The sequence below is a fragment of the Haemaphysalis longicornis genome, unplaced genomic scaffold (assembly GCF_048455015.1).
Source record: "Haemaphysalis longicornis isolate Haplotype H1 unplaced genomic scaffold, Haemaphysalis longicornis Haplotype H1 scaffold_3, whole genome shotgun sequence".
In the NCBI taxonomy this organism is placed as follows: domain Eukaryota; kingdom Metazoa; phylum Arthropoda; class Arachnida; order Ixodida; family Ixodidae; genus Haemaphysalis; species Haemaphysalis longicornis.
Window position 1 is genome coordinate 226,456,842 of NW_027526335.1, and position 23,502 is coordinate 226,480,343.

The 23,502-nt window shown below is 50.9% G+C and overlaps 1 non-coding gene across 1 annotated transcript; it reads left to right on the forward strand.

The window, feature by feature from the left end:
• Positions 1 to 17,126: 17,126 nt before the first annotated feature.
• Trnar-ucu (transfer RNA arginine (anticodon UCU)) lies at positions 17,127 to 17,198 on the forward strand. The gene has a single exon. It is a non-coding gene; the product is annotated as a tRNA-Arg (tRNA).
• The last annotated feature ends 6,304 nt before the right edge of the window (positions 17,199 to 23,502 follow it).

Genomic DNA, 23,502 nt, shown 5'->3' on the forward strand with positions numbered 1-23,502 from the left:
CCCTGAAGAAGTAGCTTCTAACTCAGAGTGGCGCTGGCTACCACCCTCAAGCGTCAGATACACTTCTAGTTAATATAAATAGCCCAGAAAGTGAAGGAGAACACAGCCGCCCAGATAGCCGAATTGGTAAGGCATTCGACATGTAATCGAAAGGCGTGGGTTCGGTCCCCACTCTGGGCGCGTGTTTTTCTTTCTTTCTTTCTTCCTTATAAAACAAAATCTTAACTTCATTAACCGTAGTAAAAAAATAGAGCCTAACCACGCCCCTATGCCTGCTTTGGCGTTGTAGACTGCGTACTTATGTTTCTGTATTTCATCAACGAGCCCCTCATTTCCTTACTATATTATTCTGCGAAAGCCTAGCGAGGGTCTCGGTTCTGGCAGCCTTGATGCCTAGGTAGCATAAGAGGGCTTCCAGCCAGTAACCCGCTCATGACAGGCTGTAGACGTTCGAGTCACGCCCCGGGGGTTAAAAAGAAGGTCCCCTTCTCCCCGTGTAGTCAGAGTGGCGCTGGCTACCACCCTCAAGCGTCAGATACACTTCTAGTTAATATAAATAGCCCAGAAAGTGAAGGAGAACACATCCGCCCAGATAACCGAATTGGTAAGGCATTCGACATGTAATCGAAAGGCGTGGGTTCGGTCCCCACTCTGGGCGCGTGTTTTTCTTTCTTTCTTTCTTCCTTATATTTAAAAAAAAATCTTAACTTCATTAACCGTAGTAAAAAAATAGAGCCTAACCACGCCCCTATGCCTCCTTTGGCGTTGTAGACTGCCGACTTATGTTTCTGTATTTCATCAACGAGCCCCTCATTTCCTTACTATATATGTATATATGGATAGTTTAAGTAACGAGTAGGATACACAGCAAGAACAATAACAAGGAAGGTTTACTCACGTAGCGGCAACGGGACTTGCCTTCATCAGAGTACAGTTACCTGATTTTGCTGTAACAAACATTTGGAACACATTTCTTAAATATATTTGCAGAAAACTGCGACAAGGAGCGGAAGATATTTCGGTAACAGAAAGTATGCATGCAGTCTGGCTATGGCTATGTTACAACAACAACAACAAAAAAAAAGAAAGGAGAGAGGGAGAGAGAGAGAAAGGGGTTGTATTAAGAAGGCAGCTCTCAAGGTTGCACCACGACGGGGCAACGTACGTTGCGTGGGCTGCAAGTTCAGAGAGTGCGCAAGACTGGACAATCGCTGTTTCCAAAAGAAAAGAAGTATACAATAAGTTTTCAGTGGGTGGGGAGACTGGTTCGGACGGACCCATAAAGGCATGAACGAAGATCGTGTTTTGGGTGCGCCCCCCACGGATGGAAAGAGTAGATACAGTTCAAAAAAGAGCATGGCACACTTCGCGGCTTAAACTATACAACCTTCTTTGCCCCTCAATCTCTCCCCCGACATGCTCCCAAACCAATCCGCTTTCTCAATTTCACATCCTTCTTTCCTTCTCCCCTCTCACCTGTGGACCTACCCCTATATAAAGCGTGCCAGCCAGGCGAGAGATTTCCCTGACGAAAGCAAGTATCTTTGCTGAAACGTTGGCAACAATCTTCGTGCTTTTACCTTGTTGAAAGTTTTCTTGCCTTGTGTTCTTTACCATCGTCAAAAGTTGAACTGCTCCCTGTATATACATATATATATATATAGATAAATATTTATATATATATATATTTATATATATATATATACATATATATATATATATTTATATATATATATATATATACTCTGAAGAAAGGGAGTCCTCTCCCTGAAACGTCAGTAAACTTATTTTTATTTTCTAAGTCTTTCTCGTTTGTCTCTGTCTTTACTAACATTATTTTTTTCGCGCTCTGTGTGAGTTTTTATCTTTTCAGTCTATATATATATATATATATATATAGATAACAGAAGAAAAACTTCGAACAAGGTAAAAGCACGATTGTGGCCTACGTTGCAGCAAAGAGAACTTGCTTTCCTCAGGGTTCTCTGCCATCTTCGAAGTTCTACTACTCCCTATATATATATATATATATATATATATATATATATATATATATATATATATATATATATATATATATATATATATATATATATATATATATATATATATATATATATATATTGTGAGCGCGTATGTCGCGTCGGAACACCCTCGACACTCCCAGGGACTGTTCGTACAATCTGGGCAATCTCCTGCATTGCCTCCTAGCAGTAACATTATCATTCTCATTAACATTACCCAATCCTCTTCGCTCGTGCATCTTCATCATCGCTCTCGGTACGGTGTTCGGAACCGACTGGATCGCCGAATAAACGTCTCGGTTCACCCGTTGCTCAAGGGCCTTACAAGTGGTGGAGGTTGACCTCGGTACCGTCCTCAGCGCCTTACAAGCGCACCCCTGGAGCTCCGTTCCGGTCGACGTTTGCCTTCAACACAGATGCAGCGTGAGGCCGGAAGCAACCAAGCTGGCGCCTCCACTCCTGCGCCTCTTGCATATGCCGTCACCTGCCGCGAGCGCGTCCCCCTGCATTTTGCAGGGCTCCGCGGTGAAGACGTCGATGACTGGTTGGATGAGTATGCTCGCGTCAGTGCTTTCAACCGCTGGGATGACGCGGTGAAGCTGCAGCAGGTTTCCTTTTCCTTGGACGAGGTGGCAAAAACATGGTTTCTCAACAATAAACACCGCATCGACGACTGGGCCAGCTTTCGCCAGGAGCTGCGCAAGATATTCGGCACGACAGCCGCTCGGTCGGACGAGGCGAAACGGAAGCTGGCCACTCGGCTTCCGCGCTCTGACGAGACGTATACCTCATACATAGAGGACGTAGTTGCTCTCTGCCGCCGCGTGGATGCAAGCATGCCAGAGGCCGACAAGGTTCGCCACATCCTGAAGGGCATCGCTTCTTTCGGATTCAACGCCCTCGTGGTGCAAAATCCGACGAGCGTCAGCGATGTGCGCACAACCTGCCAGCGCCTGTACGAATTGCAGGCTGTTCGTTTGCAACCGGCTGCTCTGGCTACGCCGTCACAAGGGGACACAGACTTACGGTTTCTCATACGCCAAATCATCCGTGAAGAGCTGCAGCTCAGCGACCCGCTTTCTGCTCCACGATATCACTTTCGCACGGAAGCTCTTCAGCTGCGCGACCTGGTGAAAGAGGAGCTGGCATCTATTGCGGGTGTGACGCCCTCGACGTCTCCTGGTCCTACGACTCCCACGCCGTCCTACTCGGCCATCGCATCCAAACCGCCCTTACCAATGCAAGCCCCGTTGGCCCACGGACACTTAACAGCGATATCCGCAGCAAGCATGCCACGGGGATACTACACGAACATGCACCCTGGCCGCCAGCCCTTCCCGGGTGACCGCCCCGTCTGCTATTATTGCGGAATTCGCGGGCACATATCTCGTTTCTGTAGACGACGTCAGCAAGATGAACGACGCCGGTACGCACCGTTCGAACGTGACGTCGGCTTTTCTTACGGGTCCCGACGTGGCACATATGGTTCGCCCCCGCGTCGCCCATCGCCGCCGCCAACCTCATTCGGCCCGCCTCCGCCCGAGCGTCCATCACGGCGACGCTCACCCTCACCATATCGTCGCTCTCTGTCACCTCTTCGACCCGTGACCCGCTCTAATGACAACCAATCGGAAAACTAGCGCCTGCAGTTTCTGGAGGGGAAACTGCACTCGTCAAAAAGCCAAAAACTCCTCCATTAAGACCATCAAATACATTGTCTGTGGAAGTTGAAGGTTTTCGTGTTGATGCCCTTGTTGATACCGGAGCAAGTAAATCAGTGATTAATGAGAAGTTGTGTTCGCGCCTCCGAAAAGTGACTACCCCGTATACTGGACCTTCGTTGTGCGGTGCTAATCGAGAGGTGCTCGAGCCATCCGGCTACTGTACAATACGTGTTTTGATAGAGGGAATTCGACACCATATTCAGTGCGCGGTGTTACCTAGCTGCTCCCATGAACTCGTTATAGGATGGGACTTTCTATCATCGGCATCCGCGGTCATCTCTTGCCCGTACCCCGACATCGAGATCACCGCTACGGACTATACGATTGTTCCTGACGTCAAGCAGCAGTGCTTCGTGGCAAGTGCCGATTTCGTCCTCAAACCTGGTAGTGAGAGAACATTTTCCGTTCGCGGTGGCAACTGTCATGATGGGGACGTACTCATCCTTCCATGTACTCGGTTTCTCCCAAGAGGCATCGTGATCGCCATCTGTCTTGTGCGCTTCTTCCGCGAGTCGGCCACACTCGTTGCCGCGAATGTTACTCCTTGACCGATTCTCCTTCGTCAAGGCACCACTGTTGCTACCGCTGCTGACTCCGAAGCTGTCTGTGTTGTTCCCCTCTCCCCTATTTCCTCCTGCCCAAGTTCGCCCTCTAAACCGTTGCACCCGGCTATATCTGCCGCAATCAGCTCTGATCTCTCCCCCACGCAAACTGGCTCTTTACTAGACCTCCTGAACAAGCACAAATCCTTATTTGATTCGAATTGTACTACGCTTGGCCAAACTTCCGTCGCAACGCACCGAATTGAAACAGATGGATCCCGTATCGTTTGCCGCCGCCCATACCGTGTGTCTTCGTCCGAACGAAAAGTCATCAGCGAGAATGTCGCCGATATGCTTCAACGCAAAATTATCCGCCCATCAAATAGCCCTTGGTCGTCCCCCGTGGTCCTCGTTAAGAAAAAAAGACGGATCCGTTCGCATTTGTATCGATTACCGCGCACTCAACAGAATTACCCGAAAGGATGTATATCCGATGCCTCGCATTCATGATGCCCTGGACTGCCTACAAGGAGCGGAATAGTTTTCCAGCCTTGACCTCCGCTCAGGTTATTGGCAAATTCCAATGAATGAGGCCGATAAAGAAAAGACAGCATTTGCCACCCCTGATGGACTGTATGAATTTAATGTAATGCCTTTCGGACTATGTAACGCTCCTGCAACTTTCGAGCGAATGATCGACAATGTTCTTCGGGGCCTGAAATGGAGAACATGCCTCTGTTATTTGGACGACATCATTATTTTTTCTTCAAGTTTCACTGAGCACTTGAAACGCCTAGATGAGGTTCTTACATGCCTCGCGAATGCGGGGCTTCAGTTGAACACGAAGAAGTGCCGTTTCGCCACAAGAAGCATAAAGGTTTTAGGCCACGTCGTCAGCAATGAGGGGATTCGGCCCGACCCGGAGAAGATTGCTGCTGTCATCGATTTCCCACGGCCACAACAGCAAAAAGCCCTACGCAGCTTTCTTGGCTTAGCGTCTTACTTCCGCCGTTTCGTTCGCAACTTTGCTGCAGTTGCTTCGCCTCTCAACAAGCTGCTACACTCCGGAACACCCTTTGTATGGTCAGACGACTGTGAGGAGGCTTTCCGACAACTCAAGCACGCACTCACCTCAGGGCCGGTACTATGCCATTTTGATGAGTCTCGCTCTGTTATTCTGCACACGGATGCCAGTGGCCACGACATCGGCGCTGTGCTGCTGCAGCCTGATGATCAACGCCGAGAAAGGGTTGTTTCTTACGCAAGTCGTACCCTAAGCACTGCCGAGACAAATTACACAATCACCGAGCAAGAGTGTCTCGCTGTGGTTTGGGCCGTTCAAAAATTTCGACCTTACTTCACAGTAGTGACTGACCACCACGCTCTGTGCTGGTTGCAGACGCTGAAAAATTTATCAGGACGGCTCGGACGATGGGTTATTCGACTTCAAGAATATGACTTTACTGTCACATACAGGTCCGGGAAAAAGCACCAGGACGCGGATGCACTTTCTCGTTGCCCTCTTGGGTCGAACAAGAGTTCCGCGTCATTACCCCTCGACACGGTCCTTCCAATCGCACCTGTCAATCGTGTAGCAGTTGAGGACCTCTCGGGCCTGCCTTCTCTTCAAAGGGCCGACACATACTGCCGTGGAATGATCGACCAGCTTACCGGCTCATCACATCCTCCAAAAAATAGGTCCCGTCGGCAGCTTCAACAATTCAAGTTCTTGGACGGCATCTTGTACCGTTTCACTCATCTCTCTTCTGGCCACCGATGGGTTCCCGTTGCGCCACGTTCCATCCGCGCGCAGATACTGGAAGCGCTGCATGACGATGCCACAGCGGGCCACCTAGGCTTCAGTAAAACCTACGAGCGCGTCCGCAGTCGTTTCTTTTGGCCCGGCCTGTCCACCTGCGTTGCCCGTTACGTCGCTTCCTGCCCATCTTGTCAGCAGCGCAAGATATCCACATCCGCGCCTGCCGGACTGTTGCAGCCGCTTCCGTGTCCGTCTATGCCTTTCCAAACGGTTGATATAAATCTCTACGGGCCTCTCCCTTGTACAGCTGCAGGATATCGGTGGATTGTGACCGCAGTTGACCACCTAACACGTTATGCAAAAACGGCGCCAATTCGCTTTGGCTGCGCAGCAGAGGTGGCAGACTTCTTCCTGCACGCAATACTCTTGCGCCATGGGGCCCCTCGTGTTCTGTTGAGTGACCGAGGTAGGGTTTTTCTGTCCAGTATTGTTGAAGATGTTCTTCGTGCTTCGAACACAGTCCACAAAACCACTTCCTCCTACCACCCGCAAACGAACGGCCTCACTGAAAGATTTCACCGGACACTCTCGGATATGCTTTCTATGTACATTCGACCTGATCACACCAACTGGGACACAATTCTTCCATTTGTTACGTTTGCTTATAATACTGCAGTTCAACGGACCACCGGCTACTCTCCATATTTCCTCGTATACGGCCGCGACCCATCGTTCATTCTGGACACCACATTTTTATCGGCTAACGTGTCAACCTCAAGCCCCTCCTCCGAGCAGTTCCTCTCCCGTGTAAACCATTGCCGCCGAGTGGCTCGTCTGCAGACTGAAGCCAGCCAGCACGACGGCAAGGACCGCTACGACGCCAGCCACCGTACTGTTCGGTTCTGCCCTGGTGACGAGGTCTTACTTTGGACACCCAGTCGAAGACCAGGACTATGTGAAAAATTTCTCCACCGTTTCACAGGCCCGTACACGGTCCTTGAGGAAACATTCCCTGTCAACTATCGTGTCACGCCTAGTCAAGCTCGCTTGGACCGTCGATACCGTGGCATAGAAATCGTGCACGTGTCCCGGCTGAAGCCTTTTGTCCGCCGTACTCCATGAACATTGGCGGTCAGGCGCCGGCCTTCACTCGCAGGGGAAATTATTGTGAGCGCGTATGTCGCGTCGGCACAGCCTCGACACTCCCAGGGACTGTTCGTACAATCTGGGCAATCTCCTGCATTGCCTCCTAGCAGTAACATTATCATTCTCATTAACATTACCCTATCCTCTTCGCTCGTGCATCTTCATCATCACTCTCGGTACGGTGTTCGGAACCGACTGGATCGCCGAATAAACGTCTCGGTTCACCCGTTGCTCAAGGGCCTTACAATATATATATATATATCAAGGTGTCCAACCGTACCGAAAACCGGAACTGAACCGAAAAAAGAAATAACGGTTATTGGTTCATGCCGAAACGGTTCGAACCTCCGTTGTGGATGTTGCACAGTCAATGGAATTCAGGCCTTTTTTCTTTCACGTACCATCAACTTCGCACCCGCTCGCACACTTTCCCCTCCTCTCGTCTTTATTAGAGTTTCCTTGACTGCCCTCCAGACAATTGAACACTATCACGCTCTATGTAACAACAGTCTGTGGCTATGTAGCAATGGTCTGTGGCTGTTGGAAGCGCGAGCGTAGTGCAGGCTGACCAAACAAAATGTCATTCTCGGCATCTTGCAGGGAATATAAAACGACTTTGCCCTTCCGTAGCTGCGACTTCATTGGAGCAATCAGGCTGAAGGAGTGCTCCACTACGCAACAGCGAAGGCCCACACCCGATGTGTGCAAACTTTTTGCATTTAATAATTTGTTTAAAAGGTCAGACACCTGCAAATTGATTGTTAATACTTGACAAGTGTGACCGCAGGAGCTGCTCAGTGGCTAAGTTGTTTGCTGCTGACCACAAGTGGCCTCGATCTCCATACCCCGCGACCGTAACCTGAAGTAGATGGAAATCGAGAGCGTCCGTGTATCGAGATTTTAATCCGCGTTTAATATCACCAGTTAGTTAAAGTAAGTCTGCCGCCGCGCAACATAGGCTGCTCTTCGTAGCAGAGATATATTTATTTATTTATTTATTCAGATTACCCCTAAAGGCCCTCTTGAAGGGGGTATTACATAGGGGAGGGGGGGGGGGCAATACCACATGGTGTGTAAACTACAATAACAAAAAAAGGAAAAAAAAATCAGAAAAAAAGCAGTACAACAAAATACAATGCAACGTAACAACTGCAACAAAACGCAAACCATGAATACGGGCAGCGATTGCATCGCGTTATACAATAGTTAAAAAAGAGAAACAAAAACAGAACAACAAAAGCAAAAAAAATAATTAGTTGGTCAGCGTAGTGCGCATGAGCTCCAAAAACTTACCCGAGTCTTTCTCGGTGGCAATGTGTGCGGGTAAACTGTTCCACTCAATAATATAGCATGGGGATGCGTCAGTTTTTTTTAAATGTGTTTACACAGAAAACAACAAAAAAGAAAAGGTGAATCACGCTTCTTAAAATATTGCGCAAAAAGTAAAACCTAATAAGTAAAAAAAGCACCAAAACGTGGATATTGCTCTATACTTTTCTTTGCCCTGCCTTTCACAACCAAACGTGTCATCAATGGGAGTTCCGTGGTCAGTTTTTAGGACAGTGCAGTGGAGAAGTTCCGTTTTTTACTGATACAAATAACAACAGATATGTCAGAAAAAAACTGTTAAGGTGCGCACTTAATCCCTTGGCAAGAAACTGCAGCCCTAGACCTTCTCTTGGAAGCAGAAACATTGATAAAGCAGATGACACGTGCAAAAAGGCAGGCCGGTACCTCACACTGCCCCATTCGCCAAGCGATCATCTTTTCTTTTTTTGCAGTTTTGTCTCTTTCAGATCTGCGTTTTAGATGCAAAGCATCTCTTGCTCGGGGCTATGTCCGCCGTCATCCGTCCGCATCTCTCCCCCTGTCCCCATCAGCTGTGCGATAACGCCGCTTTCCTCCTCTCCCTCTCTCCACGACAGCTGCGCGATAGCGCGCGTGCGGCTCCCACTCTCCTCCTCCCCGCAAGCCGCTCCCTCAGTTGCTGCTTGTTCGATCAACTGAATGGAGGCGAACAATTCTGTCAGCGAACTGGCTGGCACACCTTTAGCAGGGCCAGCCAGCTCACTCCCAGAACCGCGAGCACCTCTGAAGACAAGGCTGCGCAGAGGAGAGCTCGAGATGCAGAACGCAATCTTCGACGCCAAGCAGCGGATCGAGATGGCGTTCGGCAACGCGACGCCGCTTCGAAACGTCGACGTCGAGCAGCGGATGCTAAACTTCGAGAAAGCGAAGCCGCTTCGGCACGCTTTGCGTCACCACATAGTTCCGTTCGGGGAGATGGTGTAATTTTTTTTAAGGCGCACTCGTACTGGCTGCCCGACGCGCTACATTACTTCTACTGCTACTGGTTCCGGGGGGGGAGTATGCTGTGGACGAATCAAAGAGCGTCTACCCAAAAAAGTCCCATCTCATGCTCCGCGCGTCAAATTTCCCTTTCATTTCGTAACAGCATATTCGGTGATAAGATTCTGCAATGTAGCACACGGAACGATGGCTCGGGGTCAGGCGGTACGATAACATACTGGTTGTAATGAGTGGAGAAAAAATGCCCGCCAGGTGGGATCCGAACCCACGACCTCCAGAATATGGGCCTGGTGCGATCTACTTTCCCACTTTCTTTCTTTCTTTCCAAATTCTTTATGTTTCAATTACCTACCACATCCGCCCCTTTGCTTTCCGACGTTTCCTTGACTTCCAACCCTTATTTCTGTCTTACTTTCAACGAGCCCCTCATTTCCTATTCTGATTCGCTATATATATATATATATATATATATATATATATATATATATATTGAGAGAGCCGAGGACCCAGGAAGACCCCGTCAGGAAGCGGTGATGATGATGCCAGAAGCCGCGATGATGAAGATGAAGCGATGACGGTAGTGCGTCCTGTCGGAGCACGGCGATTGTCCCAGCACTGTAGATTCTGCTGATGCTAACAATATATATATATATATTGCCGCGAACCATGCATTGGGTTTGTTTATTTGTGTTTTGCTTTTACCGCCCGGCTGCGCCGGTCTGTGTTATCTCCGTGCCAGGGGAAGCGCGTGTTCCATTCTTTCTTTCTGTGCCTCATGTGTTATCTGTTCAGATAGGGAGAGCATTCCGATCTAACGTGAACATCCCGGAATAATCTTCTTGCATCTACAATGTTCTCGATGCGAATCGACGGTTCCAGAACCACGTGCGCCGAAAGATAAAAAGCCTGCAGAGCAGACGCCGGGGCATTCGATTCTGCGACGCTCGCCGACGCACGTACGTCACTTTGTTGACCACTGCTTCACCGCCTCTGTATTCTTTTCAGTTGTTAGGGGAGCACAAGTTCGCTCCAATAAACTTGTTTCTTTTCCAAACAACTGCTTCGTCCTTGGCTACGTGACATCTGGTGGAGGTGATGGGTACGCACCCTTCATGCCCACTACAACCTCTGGAAGCCGCCAAGCCAGTCCAACAAGAGCCAGCCTCCGCGTGCAAGATTTACCACCCGAGTTCGGTCTACTACCGGAGAAGACGAAGAAGAAAAACGTCGCAACCAGCACCATGCTCAACCAAGGCAATCCTCCTGTCGTTCTGCAGCAGCCACGGGAACCGACATCATTCCGAGGAGCCCCCGCAGAAGACCCAGAAGATTGGTTGGAGAAACTGGAGCGCGTCCGGAAATTCAACAGGTGGGACGACGCAGAAACGTTCCGGCACGTTTTCTTTTACTTGGAAGATTCGGCTCGCACTTGGTTCGAGAATCACGAGAGCTCCTTGACAAACTGGGCTCAGTTCAAAAGCGAGTTCACTAAGACCTTCACTACCGTCGTGCGGAAAGAAAGAGCCGCCCTTTTGTTGGAAACACGCACGCAACACCCCAACGAAGGTGTCGTGATCTTCGTTGAGGAGATGAAGCAGCTATTTCGCCGCGCGGACCCCGAAATGACGGAAGAAAAGAAGTTGCGCTACTTAATGCGCGGAGTGAAGGAGGAACTGTTTGCTGGACTTGTCCGAAATCCGCCCAAAACCGTTGCCGAATTCGTGACCGAAGCCAGCACCATTGAAAAAGCCCTCGAAATGCGTGCTAAGCAGTATGACCGCAACTTTGTTGGCGCGGCCAATGAGAACGACTTTGGCAGCACGCGGATTCCGGCCGACAGCCTACGCGAGACTATCCGCGCAATAGTGAGAGAGGAGCTGCGGAAACTTCTCCCAACGCCGCCGCATCCCCAAGTCGCTTCCCTCACCGACGTGATTAGAGAAGAAGTGCAACAAGCGTTGGGAACTTCTACGCCATCCGAGGTACCCCGAGAGCCACAAGCTATGACATACTCCGCGGCTGTTCGTCGACCCCGCCCTACTCCAACACGCCGTCAAGAGGCCCCGCCGTACCGCCGCCCACTGTCACCCGCCCGACCCCCGGTAGCCCGAAACCAGACGCCGAGGAAGACGAACGTATGGCGAACTCCCGATAACCGTCCTCTGTGCTACCACTGCGGAGAGGCCGACCACATTTACCGTCGCTGCCCATACAAGAGGCTCGGACTGCGTGGTTTCTCCGTCGACGCACCTCGCCCTCTCCCTGGCCAACGACCACGTGAGATCGACGAGTATCTATCTGAAACCAGCCGTGGCCCAGCGCGTTTCAACCGTTCGCCGTCGCCCTACCCATACCAATCGCCGAACCGCCGTAGCAACGCTGACTTCGCCCGTGGAAGGTCCCCCAGCCCACGCGGGGGAAACTAAAAGCAGCAACTTCTGGAGGTGAAGTTGCTCTACGGCGAAAAACCGGAAACCCTCCAAATACGCAAGGACGCGCCGAAGACAGTGATTCACGACATGCCCTCATCCCGACGACCCGACCTAACCCTGATGAGACTCCCGAACACGACGACAGCTATACGCCGCGACGCTTACCCGACCTGACCGAGACGTCCGCTGAGAAGACATGGACAACGACGACGCACAGTGCCCGACCGTCAACACGCACATGCCGAGATGCGACGCCCCGACGCACCCGGAACTCGAGGAAGGCGGCATCCGACGTCAAGGTGTCCATCGACGGTTTTGATGTAGTCGCCCTCGTAGACACGGGAGCCGACTACTCCGTAATGAGCGGACCATTTGCGTCTAAGCTGAAGAAAGTTATGACCAGATGGGACGGTCCGCACATACGCACAGCAGGAGGCCACATCGTGACGCCAAGTGGAACGTGCACATCGCGCGTCACCATAGATGGCACGACGTACCCTGCAGTGTTCGTCGTTTTGCCCAACTGCTCCCGCGACGTAATTCTCGGAATGGACTTTTTGACAGATAACGGCGCAATAATCGATCTCCAGACGAAGTCGATAACTTTTTCCTCCGACCACTCCATGATGCCGGAATCGAACCCCGAACACCGTGCAGCTGTAAGGATCGCCGATGATCACGTCACCCTGCCACCCCGCGCAAGCTTGATGATCACCGTCTACTGTGAAGGTGCTGCTCCCGACGTCGACGCTATCGTAGAGAGTGACCGAAGGTTGCTTCTTGACCGCGGTGTGTCTGTCGCAAGAGGCATTGCGCGGTTTAAGCATCGCAAATCCCACGTTTTGGTCACCAATTTCACCGAGGAGTACCAGCATTTAAACAAGGGCGCTGCAATTGCGTTCGTCGAAGAAACGCAACTAGCAAGTGACGTGATAGCAGTCGCCGACTTTGAACGCGCACCCGACGATACCTTCAAGCTTCCGCACCCCTTCGACGTGAATCCGGCGCTACCGCAAGAAGAAAGGAACAAGTTATTGGCTTTGCTGCGTCGCTACAGCGAGTGTTTTTCGTCGAACTCAAAGTTACGTCAAACACCTCTGGCGAAGCACCGGATAATAACCGAGGATGGAGCCCGACCTACCCGACAGTCACCGTACCGCGTCTCTTCCCACGAGCGGGAAGCCATCCGGACTCAAGTCGACGACATGCTCAACGACGACATTATACAGCCATCGAAAAGTCCGTGGGCTGCGCCGGTCGTACTCGTGAAGAAAAAAGACGGCACACTGAGGTTCTGCGTTGACTACCGGCGATTGAACAAGATCACCAAAAAGGACGTGTACCCCCTGCCACGAATCGACGACGCCCTCGACCACCTCTGCCATGCGAGGTACTTCTCATCGATGGACCTCAAGACCGGCTACTGGCAAATTGAAGTGGACGAGAGAGATCGAGAGAAGACTGCATTCATAACCCCGGACGGCCTATACGAGTTCAAGGTAATGCCGTTTGGGCTATGCACGGCACCAGCAACGTTCCAAAGAGTCATGGACACTGTGCTAGCTGGCCTGAAGTGGCACACCTGCCTCGTATACCTCGACGACGTTGTGGTATTCTCCCGGACTTTCGACGAACACCTCGCAAGGTTGCAGTCAGTACTCGAGGCCATCCGTACGTCGGGGTTAACGCTGAAGCCTGAAAAGTGCCGCTTCGCGTACGAGGAACTGAAGTTTTTGGGCCATGTCGTCAACGCCGCGGGAGTCCTGCCTGACCCGGCGAAAACTTCAGCCATAGCGAACTTCCCAAGGCCGAAAGATAAGAAGGGCGTGCGCAGATTTCTTGGACTGTGCGCATACTACCGGCGCTTCGTCGCAAACTTCGCACGCATTGCAGAGCCGCTCACGCGCTTGACGAAAGATAGCACCGCTTTCAGCTGGGAAGACGACCAAGAAAAGGCATTCTGCGAGCTGCAAAAACACCTGCAAAGCCCGCCCGTGCTCGCTCATTTCGACGACAACGCCGAAACGGAAATACACACGGACGCCAGTGATATAGGCTTGGGTGCCGTCCTTGTCCAAAACAAAGCGGGTGCGAAAACGTAATCGCCTATGCCAGCCGTGGTCTGTCGAAGGAGGAGAAAAACTACTCTGCCTCCGAAAAAGAGTGCCTGGCTATTATATGGGCCATTTCAAAATTTCGCCCATACGTGTATGGCAGACCGTTCAAGGTTGTAACAGACCACCATGCGCTGTGTTGGCTCGCCAATTTGAAGGACCCCTCTGGCCGTCTTGGGCGGTGGAGTTTGCGCCTGCAAGAGTTCGACATTACAATCGTCTACAAATCCGGCAGAAAACACTCCGACGCCGACTGCCTGTCCCGCGCCCCTGTCGACCCACCACCACAAGACTCCGATGAAGACAGTGCGTTCTTCGGGGTTGTTACGGAGAGCGACCTAGCCGCCCAGCAGCGTGCCGACCCCGACTTGCGAGTAATGATCGACTACCTCGAAGGACGTAACGTCGCCGTGCCTAGAGCGTTCAAGCGTAACTTACCAGCATTCAGCCTCAGAAACTCCGTCCTCGTGAAGAAGAATTTCAGCCCCGGAACAAGAACGAATTATCTACTTGTCATCCCCGCAGACCTTCGTGACGAAATTTTGGAAGCGTCCCACGACGACCCGTCTTCCGGACATCTCGGCACAGCTCGCACTATTGCAAAAATTAAGGCGAAGTACTTCTGGCCCCGCCTTACATCCGACGTCACCCACTACGTTCGGAGTTGCCGGGACTGCCAGCGACGAAAAACGCCGCCGACAAGACGCGCCGGACTTCTACAACCGATCGCCGTCCCGCGGAGGCCCTTTCAACAAATTGGAATGGACCTTCTAGGCCCGTTCCCGACGTCACGATCGGAGAACAAGTGGATTGTCGTAGCGACAGACTACATGACGCGCTACGCAGAGACCGCCGCTCTTCCGCGGGGGACTGCACAAGAAGTCGCCAAGTTCTTTATAAACCAAGTTGTGCTGCGACATGGAGCCCCTGAAGTCCTAATCACGGACCGTGGAACGGCCTTTACCGCGGAGCTGATGCAAGGAATCTTACGCTACAGCAACACGGATCACCGAAGAACGACGGCGTACCACCCCCAAACGAACGGACTAACAGAACGTCTGAACAAGACAATTGCGGATATGCTGTCCATGTACGTCGACGTTGAACATAAGACTTGGGACGAAGTCCTCCCGTATGTCACGTTTGCGTACAATACAGCGACGCAGGAAACTACGCAGATGACACCGTTCGAGCTTGTCTACGGAAGACGACCGACTACGATGCTCGACGCCATGCTTCCGCATGTAGAAGACGACGACCTCAACGCCGACGTCCAAGGATACCTTCAACGTGCGGAGGAAGCCCGCCAGCTCGCTCGAGTTCGTATAAGGGAGCAGCAGCTGGTGGATGCCGGCCGCTACAACCTCCGACGCCGAGACGCCGAGTACCAACCAGGGGATCGTGTGTGGGTTTGGACTCCCATCCGACGACGCGGACTGAGCGAGAAACTTCTGCGACGGTATTTCGGACCCTACCAGATTCTGCGACGTGTTGGCCAACTTACCTACGAAGTGATCCCCGATGGTGACTCCGGCACATCACGACGACGTACGCGGCCCGAAGTCGTCCACGTGGTTCGCTTAAAACCTTTCTACGAACGATGACGAACTTTTATTTTCATTTTCGGACTGTCGCTTATGTTAGCATCGGGTCGATGCACTCTTAGAGGGGGGGTAATGCCGCGAACCATGCATTGGGTTTTTTATTTGTGTTTTGCTTTTACCGCCCGGCTGCGCCGGTCTGTGTTATCTCCGTGCCAGGGGAAGCGCGTGTTCCATTCTTTCTTTCTGTGCCTCATGTGTTATCTGTTCAGATAGGGAGAGCATTCCGATCTAACGTGAACATCCCGGAATAATCTTCTTGCATCTACAATGTTCTCGATGCGAATCGACGGTTCCAGAACCACGTGCGCCGAAAGATAAAAAGCCTGCAGAGCAGACGCCGGGGCATTCGATTCTGCGACGCTCGCCGACGCACGTACGTCACTTTGTTGACCACTGCTTCACCGCCTCTGTATTCTTTTCAGTTGTTAGGGGAGCACAAGTTCGCTCCAATAAACTTGTTTCTTTTCCAAACAACTGCTTCGTCCTTGGCTACGTGACAATATATATATATATATATATATATATATATATATATATATATATATATATATATATATATTGTTAGCACTAGCAGAATACCCGCCGCGGTGGCTCAGTGGCTAAGGCGTTGCGCTGCTGAGCACGAGGTCGCGGGTTCGATTCCCGGCCGCGGCGGCCGCTTTTCTGATGGAGGCGAAAAGCAAAAACGCCCGTGTGTACGAGATTTCGGCGCACGTTAAAGATCCCCAGGTGGTCAAAATTAATCCGGAGCCCTCCACTACGGCGCGCCTCATCGCCTGCGTTGCGTCGGCGCGTTAAACCCTCTAATCAATCAATCAGCACTAGCAGAATCTACAGTCGGAGAACGGCGATTGTCCCAGCACTGTAGATTCTGCTGGTGCTAACAATATATATATATATACATATATATATATATATATATATATATATATATATATATATATATATATATATATATATATATGTATATTGTTAGCACCAGCAGAACACAGTCGCCCAGAGAGCCGAGTTGGTAAGGCATTCGAGATCTAATCGAAAGGCGTGGGTTCGGTCCCCACTCTGGGCGCGTGTTTTTCTTTCTTTCTTTCTCACGTAATTAATAAAAGTTAATAATAATGTAACGTCACTAACGGTAAAAAAATAGTCTAACCTTCCCCTATGCCTTCTTTGGCGTTGTAGCCTGCCGGTATTTCTTTCTGTATTTCCTAACGAGCCCCTCATTTCCAAACCCTATTATCGCGCGAAAGCTTAGCGAGGGCCTCGGTTCTGGCAGCCTTGATGCCAAGGTAGCATAAGAGGGTTTCCCGCCAGTTGACCGCTCATGACAGGCTGTAGACATTCGCGTCACGCCCCGGGGGTTGAAAAAGAAGGTCCCCTTCTCCCCGTGTAGTCTGAAGTGGCGCTGGCTACCACCCTCAAGCGTCAGATAGTGTAAATATAAATACCCCAGAAAGTGAAGCAGAACACAGTCGCCCAGATAGCCGAGTTGGTAAGGCATTCGAGATCTAATCGAAAGGCGTGGGTTCGGTCCCCACTCTGGGCGCGTGTTTTTCTTTCTTTCTTTCTCACGTAATTAATAAAAGTTAATAATAATGTAACGTCACTAACGGTAAAAAAATAGTCTAACCTTCCCCTATGCCTTCTTTGGCGTTGTAGACTGCCGGCATTTCTTTCTGTATTTCCTAACGAGCCCCTCATTTGCAAACCCTATTATTGCGCGAAAGCTTAGCGAGGGCCTCGGTTCTGGCAGCCTTGATGCCAAGGTAGCATAAGAGGGTTTCCCGCCAGTTGACCGCTCATGACAGGCTGTAGACGTTCGCGTCACGCCCCGGGGGTTGAAAAAGAAGGTCCCCTTCTCCCCGTGTAGTCTGAAGTGGCGCTGGCTACCACCCTCAAGCGTCAGATACAGTGTAAATATAAATACCCCAGAAAGTGAAGCAGAACACAGTCGCCCAGATAGCCGAGTTGGTAAGGCATTCGAGATCTAATCGAAAGGCGCGGGTTCGGTCCCCACTCTGGGCGCGTGTTTTTCTTTCTTTCTTTCTCACGTAATTAATAAAAGTTAATAATAACGTAACGTTACTGACGGTAAAAAAATAGTCTAACCTTCCCCTATGCCTTCTTTGGCGTTGTAGACTGCCGGCATTTCTTTCTGTATATATAGATATATATATATATATATATATATATATATATATATATATATATATATATATGTAACGCAGGGACATGGCGTCCGTCGAACCAACACCTTCATTAACAACTTCTTCTTCCTCGTCCACCACTATCGCACCGCACCTTCTCTTGGTGGCTAATCTCCCATTCCGGCCAAATGCCCTGTACCATCCCTCTGCGGGACGTCACACGCTTCCCCCTCCCCCCGAGAGAGTGTTTGGTGTAGGGGCGGATAATATCGTCTTAGCCTCCCCACATGGACACTGTCAGTCTGACGACCGAGTGGAGCCACGCTGCGGTCGATCTCGCAGTTTACCGCAGAGATCTTACGTAGGACAGTATACGGCCCTTCCGTTATCGCACAGATTTGCCGCGGTTGGGATGCCAGGCCGTCTCATATAACACACAGTCTCCCACCTGGAGCTCTGACGGAAGAAACTTCTTGTCGTAGATGAGCTTATTCTTCTCGTGATACGCCAGGGAATTGCGGACTGCGTTTGCGCGAGCTTCTTGCAGGGTTTCGGCAGTGTTGGAGAGGAGGCAGGGGTATGATGTTGTGCCATACATGAGAAAACATAGTGGGTAGCCGGTGACTTCATGAGGTGTCCTGTTGTACTCATCGACAACCTCTGGAAGAAGGCGTGTCCATGGTTTTCGCGGTTCGTCGTTGATTTTGCAGCGCAGGCGAGTAACTATGGACTGATTAGTGCGCTCGTTTAGGCCATTACACTGCGGTCGTTGAGAAGTTGTGAAAAGCTGATGAATGTTGTTGTGTTTGAGGAACTGCTTGAATTTGCCTGCGGTGAATCCTGTTCCGCGGTCGGAGAGGAACTTCCGAGTCTTTCCAGCAATGAAGATGCTCTTCAGGCAGGAAATGTACGCATCGCACGTCTCATTTCGGTGCGCAAAAGCCCAAACATAACGAATGGCATGATCAACGGCTAAGTGAATGAACCTTTTTGGAGAACCGTAGTTCGCAAAACCTACGATGGTATCCATGGCCGGAAGATCAAATGGTTGTTCAGCTGGTGGTAGTGACTCAAAAGATCCGAAACGCTTGGTCTTCGTCTTCTTGCAGCGCTGGCAAGTGTCACAGTGGCGAATATATTTTGAGACATCGGTGATGATGTCATGACAATATTATTGGGGAGACAGAAGTCGCAATGTCTTCTTGACTCCAACGTGACCAAAAGCGTCATGAGCCTTTTGAAGAAGAGAAGGTCGCAGAGCAGCAGGATCGTAGACTTTTCGAATCCCTCTGCGCGTCACTATGGTCATTCTGTTCTCAATGACGTGCTTGCAAGGCGGTTTGTCGTTGGGATGCTCATGCAGTTGGTTAGATGATAGAAGCTGAATAACCGGATTTCGCGATAGGGCATCAGCTTCGATGTTTTCAGAGCCCCTTTGGTGCTTAAAGTTTACATCGTATATGGAGAGTTTCAATGACCATCGAAACAGACGGCCTCGCGGATTCTTGATGTTTTTAAGCCAGTGTCGCGCATCGTGATCGGTGACCACCGTTAAAGGTTTTCCATGTAGATAGCAGTGCCATTTGTCGATAGCGTCAATAATTGCCGAGCATTTAAGCTCTGTGATGGCGGAATTGACTTCCTGCTTCAGCAGCGTACGTGAGTGGCATGCAACTGGGTGCTCCCGGCCTTCTTCATCAGCCTGCTTCAAAACGGCGCCGATACCTTTGCTGGACGCATCACAGTACAGCACACAAGGTTTGGAGGCATCGTGGATGGCAAGAACCGGCTCTTCCGTGACACATTTCTACAGCTTTGTCCCAGTTCCACGTAGCGTCTTTGCTGAGGAGGCAGGTCAGTGGATGGGCAAATTCACTGAAGTCAGTGATGTACTGACGGTAAACATTCACCGTACCGAGAAACCGCTGCAGCTCTTTCGGGCGCGATGGTGTGGGAAACCGCAATATCGTCTCCACGTTGCTTCGTTTCGGAGTGACTGCGCCATTTGAAACCCTGTGTCCTAGGTACTCAATGGATGTTTGTGCGAATTTACATTTCTTCATTTTGAGCCTGACGCATTCGCTTTTAAAAGCGTTTAGAACGGCGTCGAGATTCTACAGATGGTCGGAAAACGTGTCAGAATACACCACAATATCATCGAAGTAGTTCGTGACGTGCGCTAAGCGGTGTTTTGCCAGGATGGACTTGACAGCCCGCTCAAAAGTGGCTGGGACGTTCCGGAGACCGAAAGGCATAACAAGCCATTCGTAGTGACCAGTACGTGTCACAAAGGCTGTTTTCGGAATGTCTTCCGGGTGCATCTTGACGTGCCAGTAACCCGACGTTATGTCTAATATTGAAAAGTACGTCGATTTCCCGAGAGAGTCTAGAACGTCGTCAATGCGAGGGCTGGGCTGGTAGTCGGGCACCGTCACTGCGTTCAGCTTGCGGTAATCTATGCAGAAACGTGTGCGCCCTTCTCCCTTTTTCTCTGCCAGAAGTGCCGGGGCAGCGTACGGAGACGTAGACAACCGTTTTATGCCTTGCGTGAGAAGGTCGCTCACTTGTCTGTCCATTTCGACGCTATCGGCTTCTGAGCAGCGATAGGGAGCCCTGCGGATGGGGACGTCGTTGGTGACGGGAATGCGATGCATCTCGCTACTGATGCACGCAATGTCAGTTTGGGATTTGGAAAAAATGTCCTCATACTTGTGGAGAAGTTGCTTAAGGGCTGACCTGTGATTTTCATTCAGGTGCTCCAATTCGCAAACTTTAAGCTCCTGCAAACAGGCGTTCTTGCCAGCCGTTTGGCGGGCTTGTGTGCAAGGGTGGAGGACGTCATTTCCTTGGCGTAGCGTCAGTGTGTCGATGTCCAGAGACAAGTTGAAGAGACAGGCACTGTCCAAGCCAAGGAGTAAATTGCTCTTCATGCCTTGCAGAACATGTGCTTCAATTTCCTTGGTAATTTTTCCAATCTCTACCTCTAGATTGCACGCGACCCAAAGTTTTGGCAGATGACGTAGCTTGTTGAGCGGTGGTGCACGAATCTCTCCTTATTTGCATGTGAAGGGCCTTCAGCACTGCTGCGCTGATACAGGTAATCGCTGATACAAGGTATCGCGAGAAGCGCTGAATGGGTGCCCGTTTATGAGTGCATCAAACTGAATTAACATAGCTTTGGGTCGTCCTCCTCGTTTCCCTGGTCGGTAGCGAGGGTAGAAATGCTTGCGCGTCGTGGCCATTCACTGTGCCAGTGCATCTGTCGTGGTACGCCATCCACAGCGCAGTACCTGCATTCGGACATGGGTGCTCGTACCAGCGGATTAGTCGGGCGCTTATGGTAATTGCTATTCGGTGCATTGATGTGCGTGCATTCACCTAGTGGAACGCGCTGTGACTTAGCCCGGTGCATAGCAGCCTCTACTCTAAGCGGAGCTGAAAGCCACGCTGCTGGGGTAGATGAAGTAAGCCCAGCAAGAGCCATTTCCATTTCAGCAGGGAGGTCGTCGATGAGCCCTGATATAAGGTGCGCGTCCTTTAGTTCAGCAAGGCGTCCCAGACACATTTTTTCATCGTAATATTCCTTGAGGCTCTAGCCCGATTTCAGGCAGCAATGAATGAACTGACGGAATGGATCCGCGATGGCGCTTGCGAACCGTTCGGTCATGCATGCAACGAGGTCCTCCCAAGCTGTGCCAGTGTCAAACACCTCGGTAAGGTACCAGCGGAAGGCCTCACCTTTGAGGTAATCGGAGAGATTGCACAACTTGTCTCGCTCGGTCCATGCAGCGGCCGCAGTCTTCACCTCGAAGAGTAGGAGCCACTTGTCAAATGGAACATCGTCGCTTGCTCCCGAGTACTTGGGGATGGTGATGGCTGTCTTGGATGTTGTCATGATGCGGGGTTGCACGGTAAATCCTGTCGACTAGTGTAACGCAGGAAACATGGCGTCCGTCGAACTAACACCTTTATTAACAACTTCTTCCTCGTCCACCACTATCGCACCGCACCCTCTCTTGGTGGCTAACCTCCCATTCCGGCCAACTGCCCTGCACCATCCATCTGCGGGACGTTACATATATAGTTGGCCGGAATAGGAGATTAGCCACCAAGAGAGGGTGCGGTGCGATAGTGGTGGACGAGGCAGAAGTTGTTAATAAAGGTGTTGGTTCGACGGACGCCATGTCTCCTGGATTACACTTGTCGACAGGATTTACCGTGCAACCCCGCATCATGACAACATCCAAGAAAGCCATCACCATCCCCAAGTACTCGGGAGCAAGCGACGATGTTCCCTTTGACAAGTGGCTCCTACTCTTCGAGGTGAAGACTGCGGCCGCTGCATGGACCGAGCGAGACAAGCTGTGCCATTTCTCCGATTACCTTGAAGGTAAGGCCTTCCGATGGTACCTTACCGAGGTGTTTGACACTGGCGCATCTTGGAAGGACATCGTTGCATGCATGACCGAACAGTTCGCAAGCGCCATCGCGGATCCATTCCGTCAGTTCATTCATTGTCGCCTGAAATTGGGCCAGAGCCTCAAAGAGTATTACGACGAAAAAATGTGTCTGGGACGCCTTGGTGACCTAAAGAATGCGCACCTTATATCAGGGCTCATCGACGGCCTCCCTGCTGACATGGAAATGGCTCTTGCTGGGCTTACTTCATCTACCCCAGCAGTGTGGCTTTCAGCTGCGCTTAGAGTATAGGCTGCTATGCACCGGGCTAAGTCACAGCGCGTTCCAGCAGGTGGATGCAGGCACATCGATGCGCCGAATAGCAATTACCTTAAGCGCCCGACTAATCCGCCGGTACGACCACCCATGTCCCAATGCAGGTACTGCGCTGTGGATGGCGTACCACGACAGATGCACTGGCACAGTGAATGGCCACGACGCGCAAGCATTTCTACCCTCGCTACCGACCAGGGAAACGAGGAGGGCGACCCAAAGCTATGTTTATTCAGTTTGATGCACTGATTAACGGGCACCCATTCAGCGCTACTCGCGATACCTTGTATCAGCGATTACCTGTATCAGCGCAGCAGTGCTGAAGGCCCTTCACATGTAAATAAGGGGAGATTCGTGCATCACCGCTCAACAAGCTACGTCATCTGCCAAAACTTTGGGTCGCGTGCAATCTAGAGGTAGAGATTGGAAAAATTACCAAGGAAATTGAAGCACATGTTCTGCAAGGCATGAAGAGCAATTTACTCCTTGGCTTGGGCAGTGCGTGTCTCTTCAACTTGTCTCTAGACATCGACACCCTGACGCTACGCCAAAGAAATAACGTCCTCCACCCTCGCACACAAGCCCGACAAGAACGCCTGTTTGCAGGAACACAAAGTTTTCGAATCGGAGCACCTGATTAAAAATCAGAGGTCAGCCCTTAAGCTACTTCTCCACAAGTATGAGAACATTTTTTCGAAATCCCAAACTGACATCGGGTGTACCAGTAGCGAGATTCATCGCATTCCCTTCACCAACGACGTTCCCATCCGCAGGGCTCCCTATCGATGCTCAGAAGCCGATAGCGTCTAAATGGACAGACAAGTCAGCGACCTTCTCACGCAAGCCGTAATACGGCTGTCTACGTCTCCGTACGCTGCCCCGGCACTTCTGGCAGAGAAAAAGGGAGAAGGGCGCACGCGTTTCTGCATAGATTACCGCAAGCTGAACGCAGTGACGGTGCCCGACTACCAA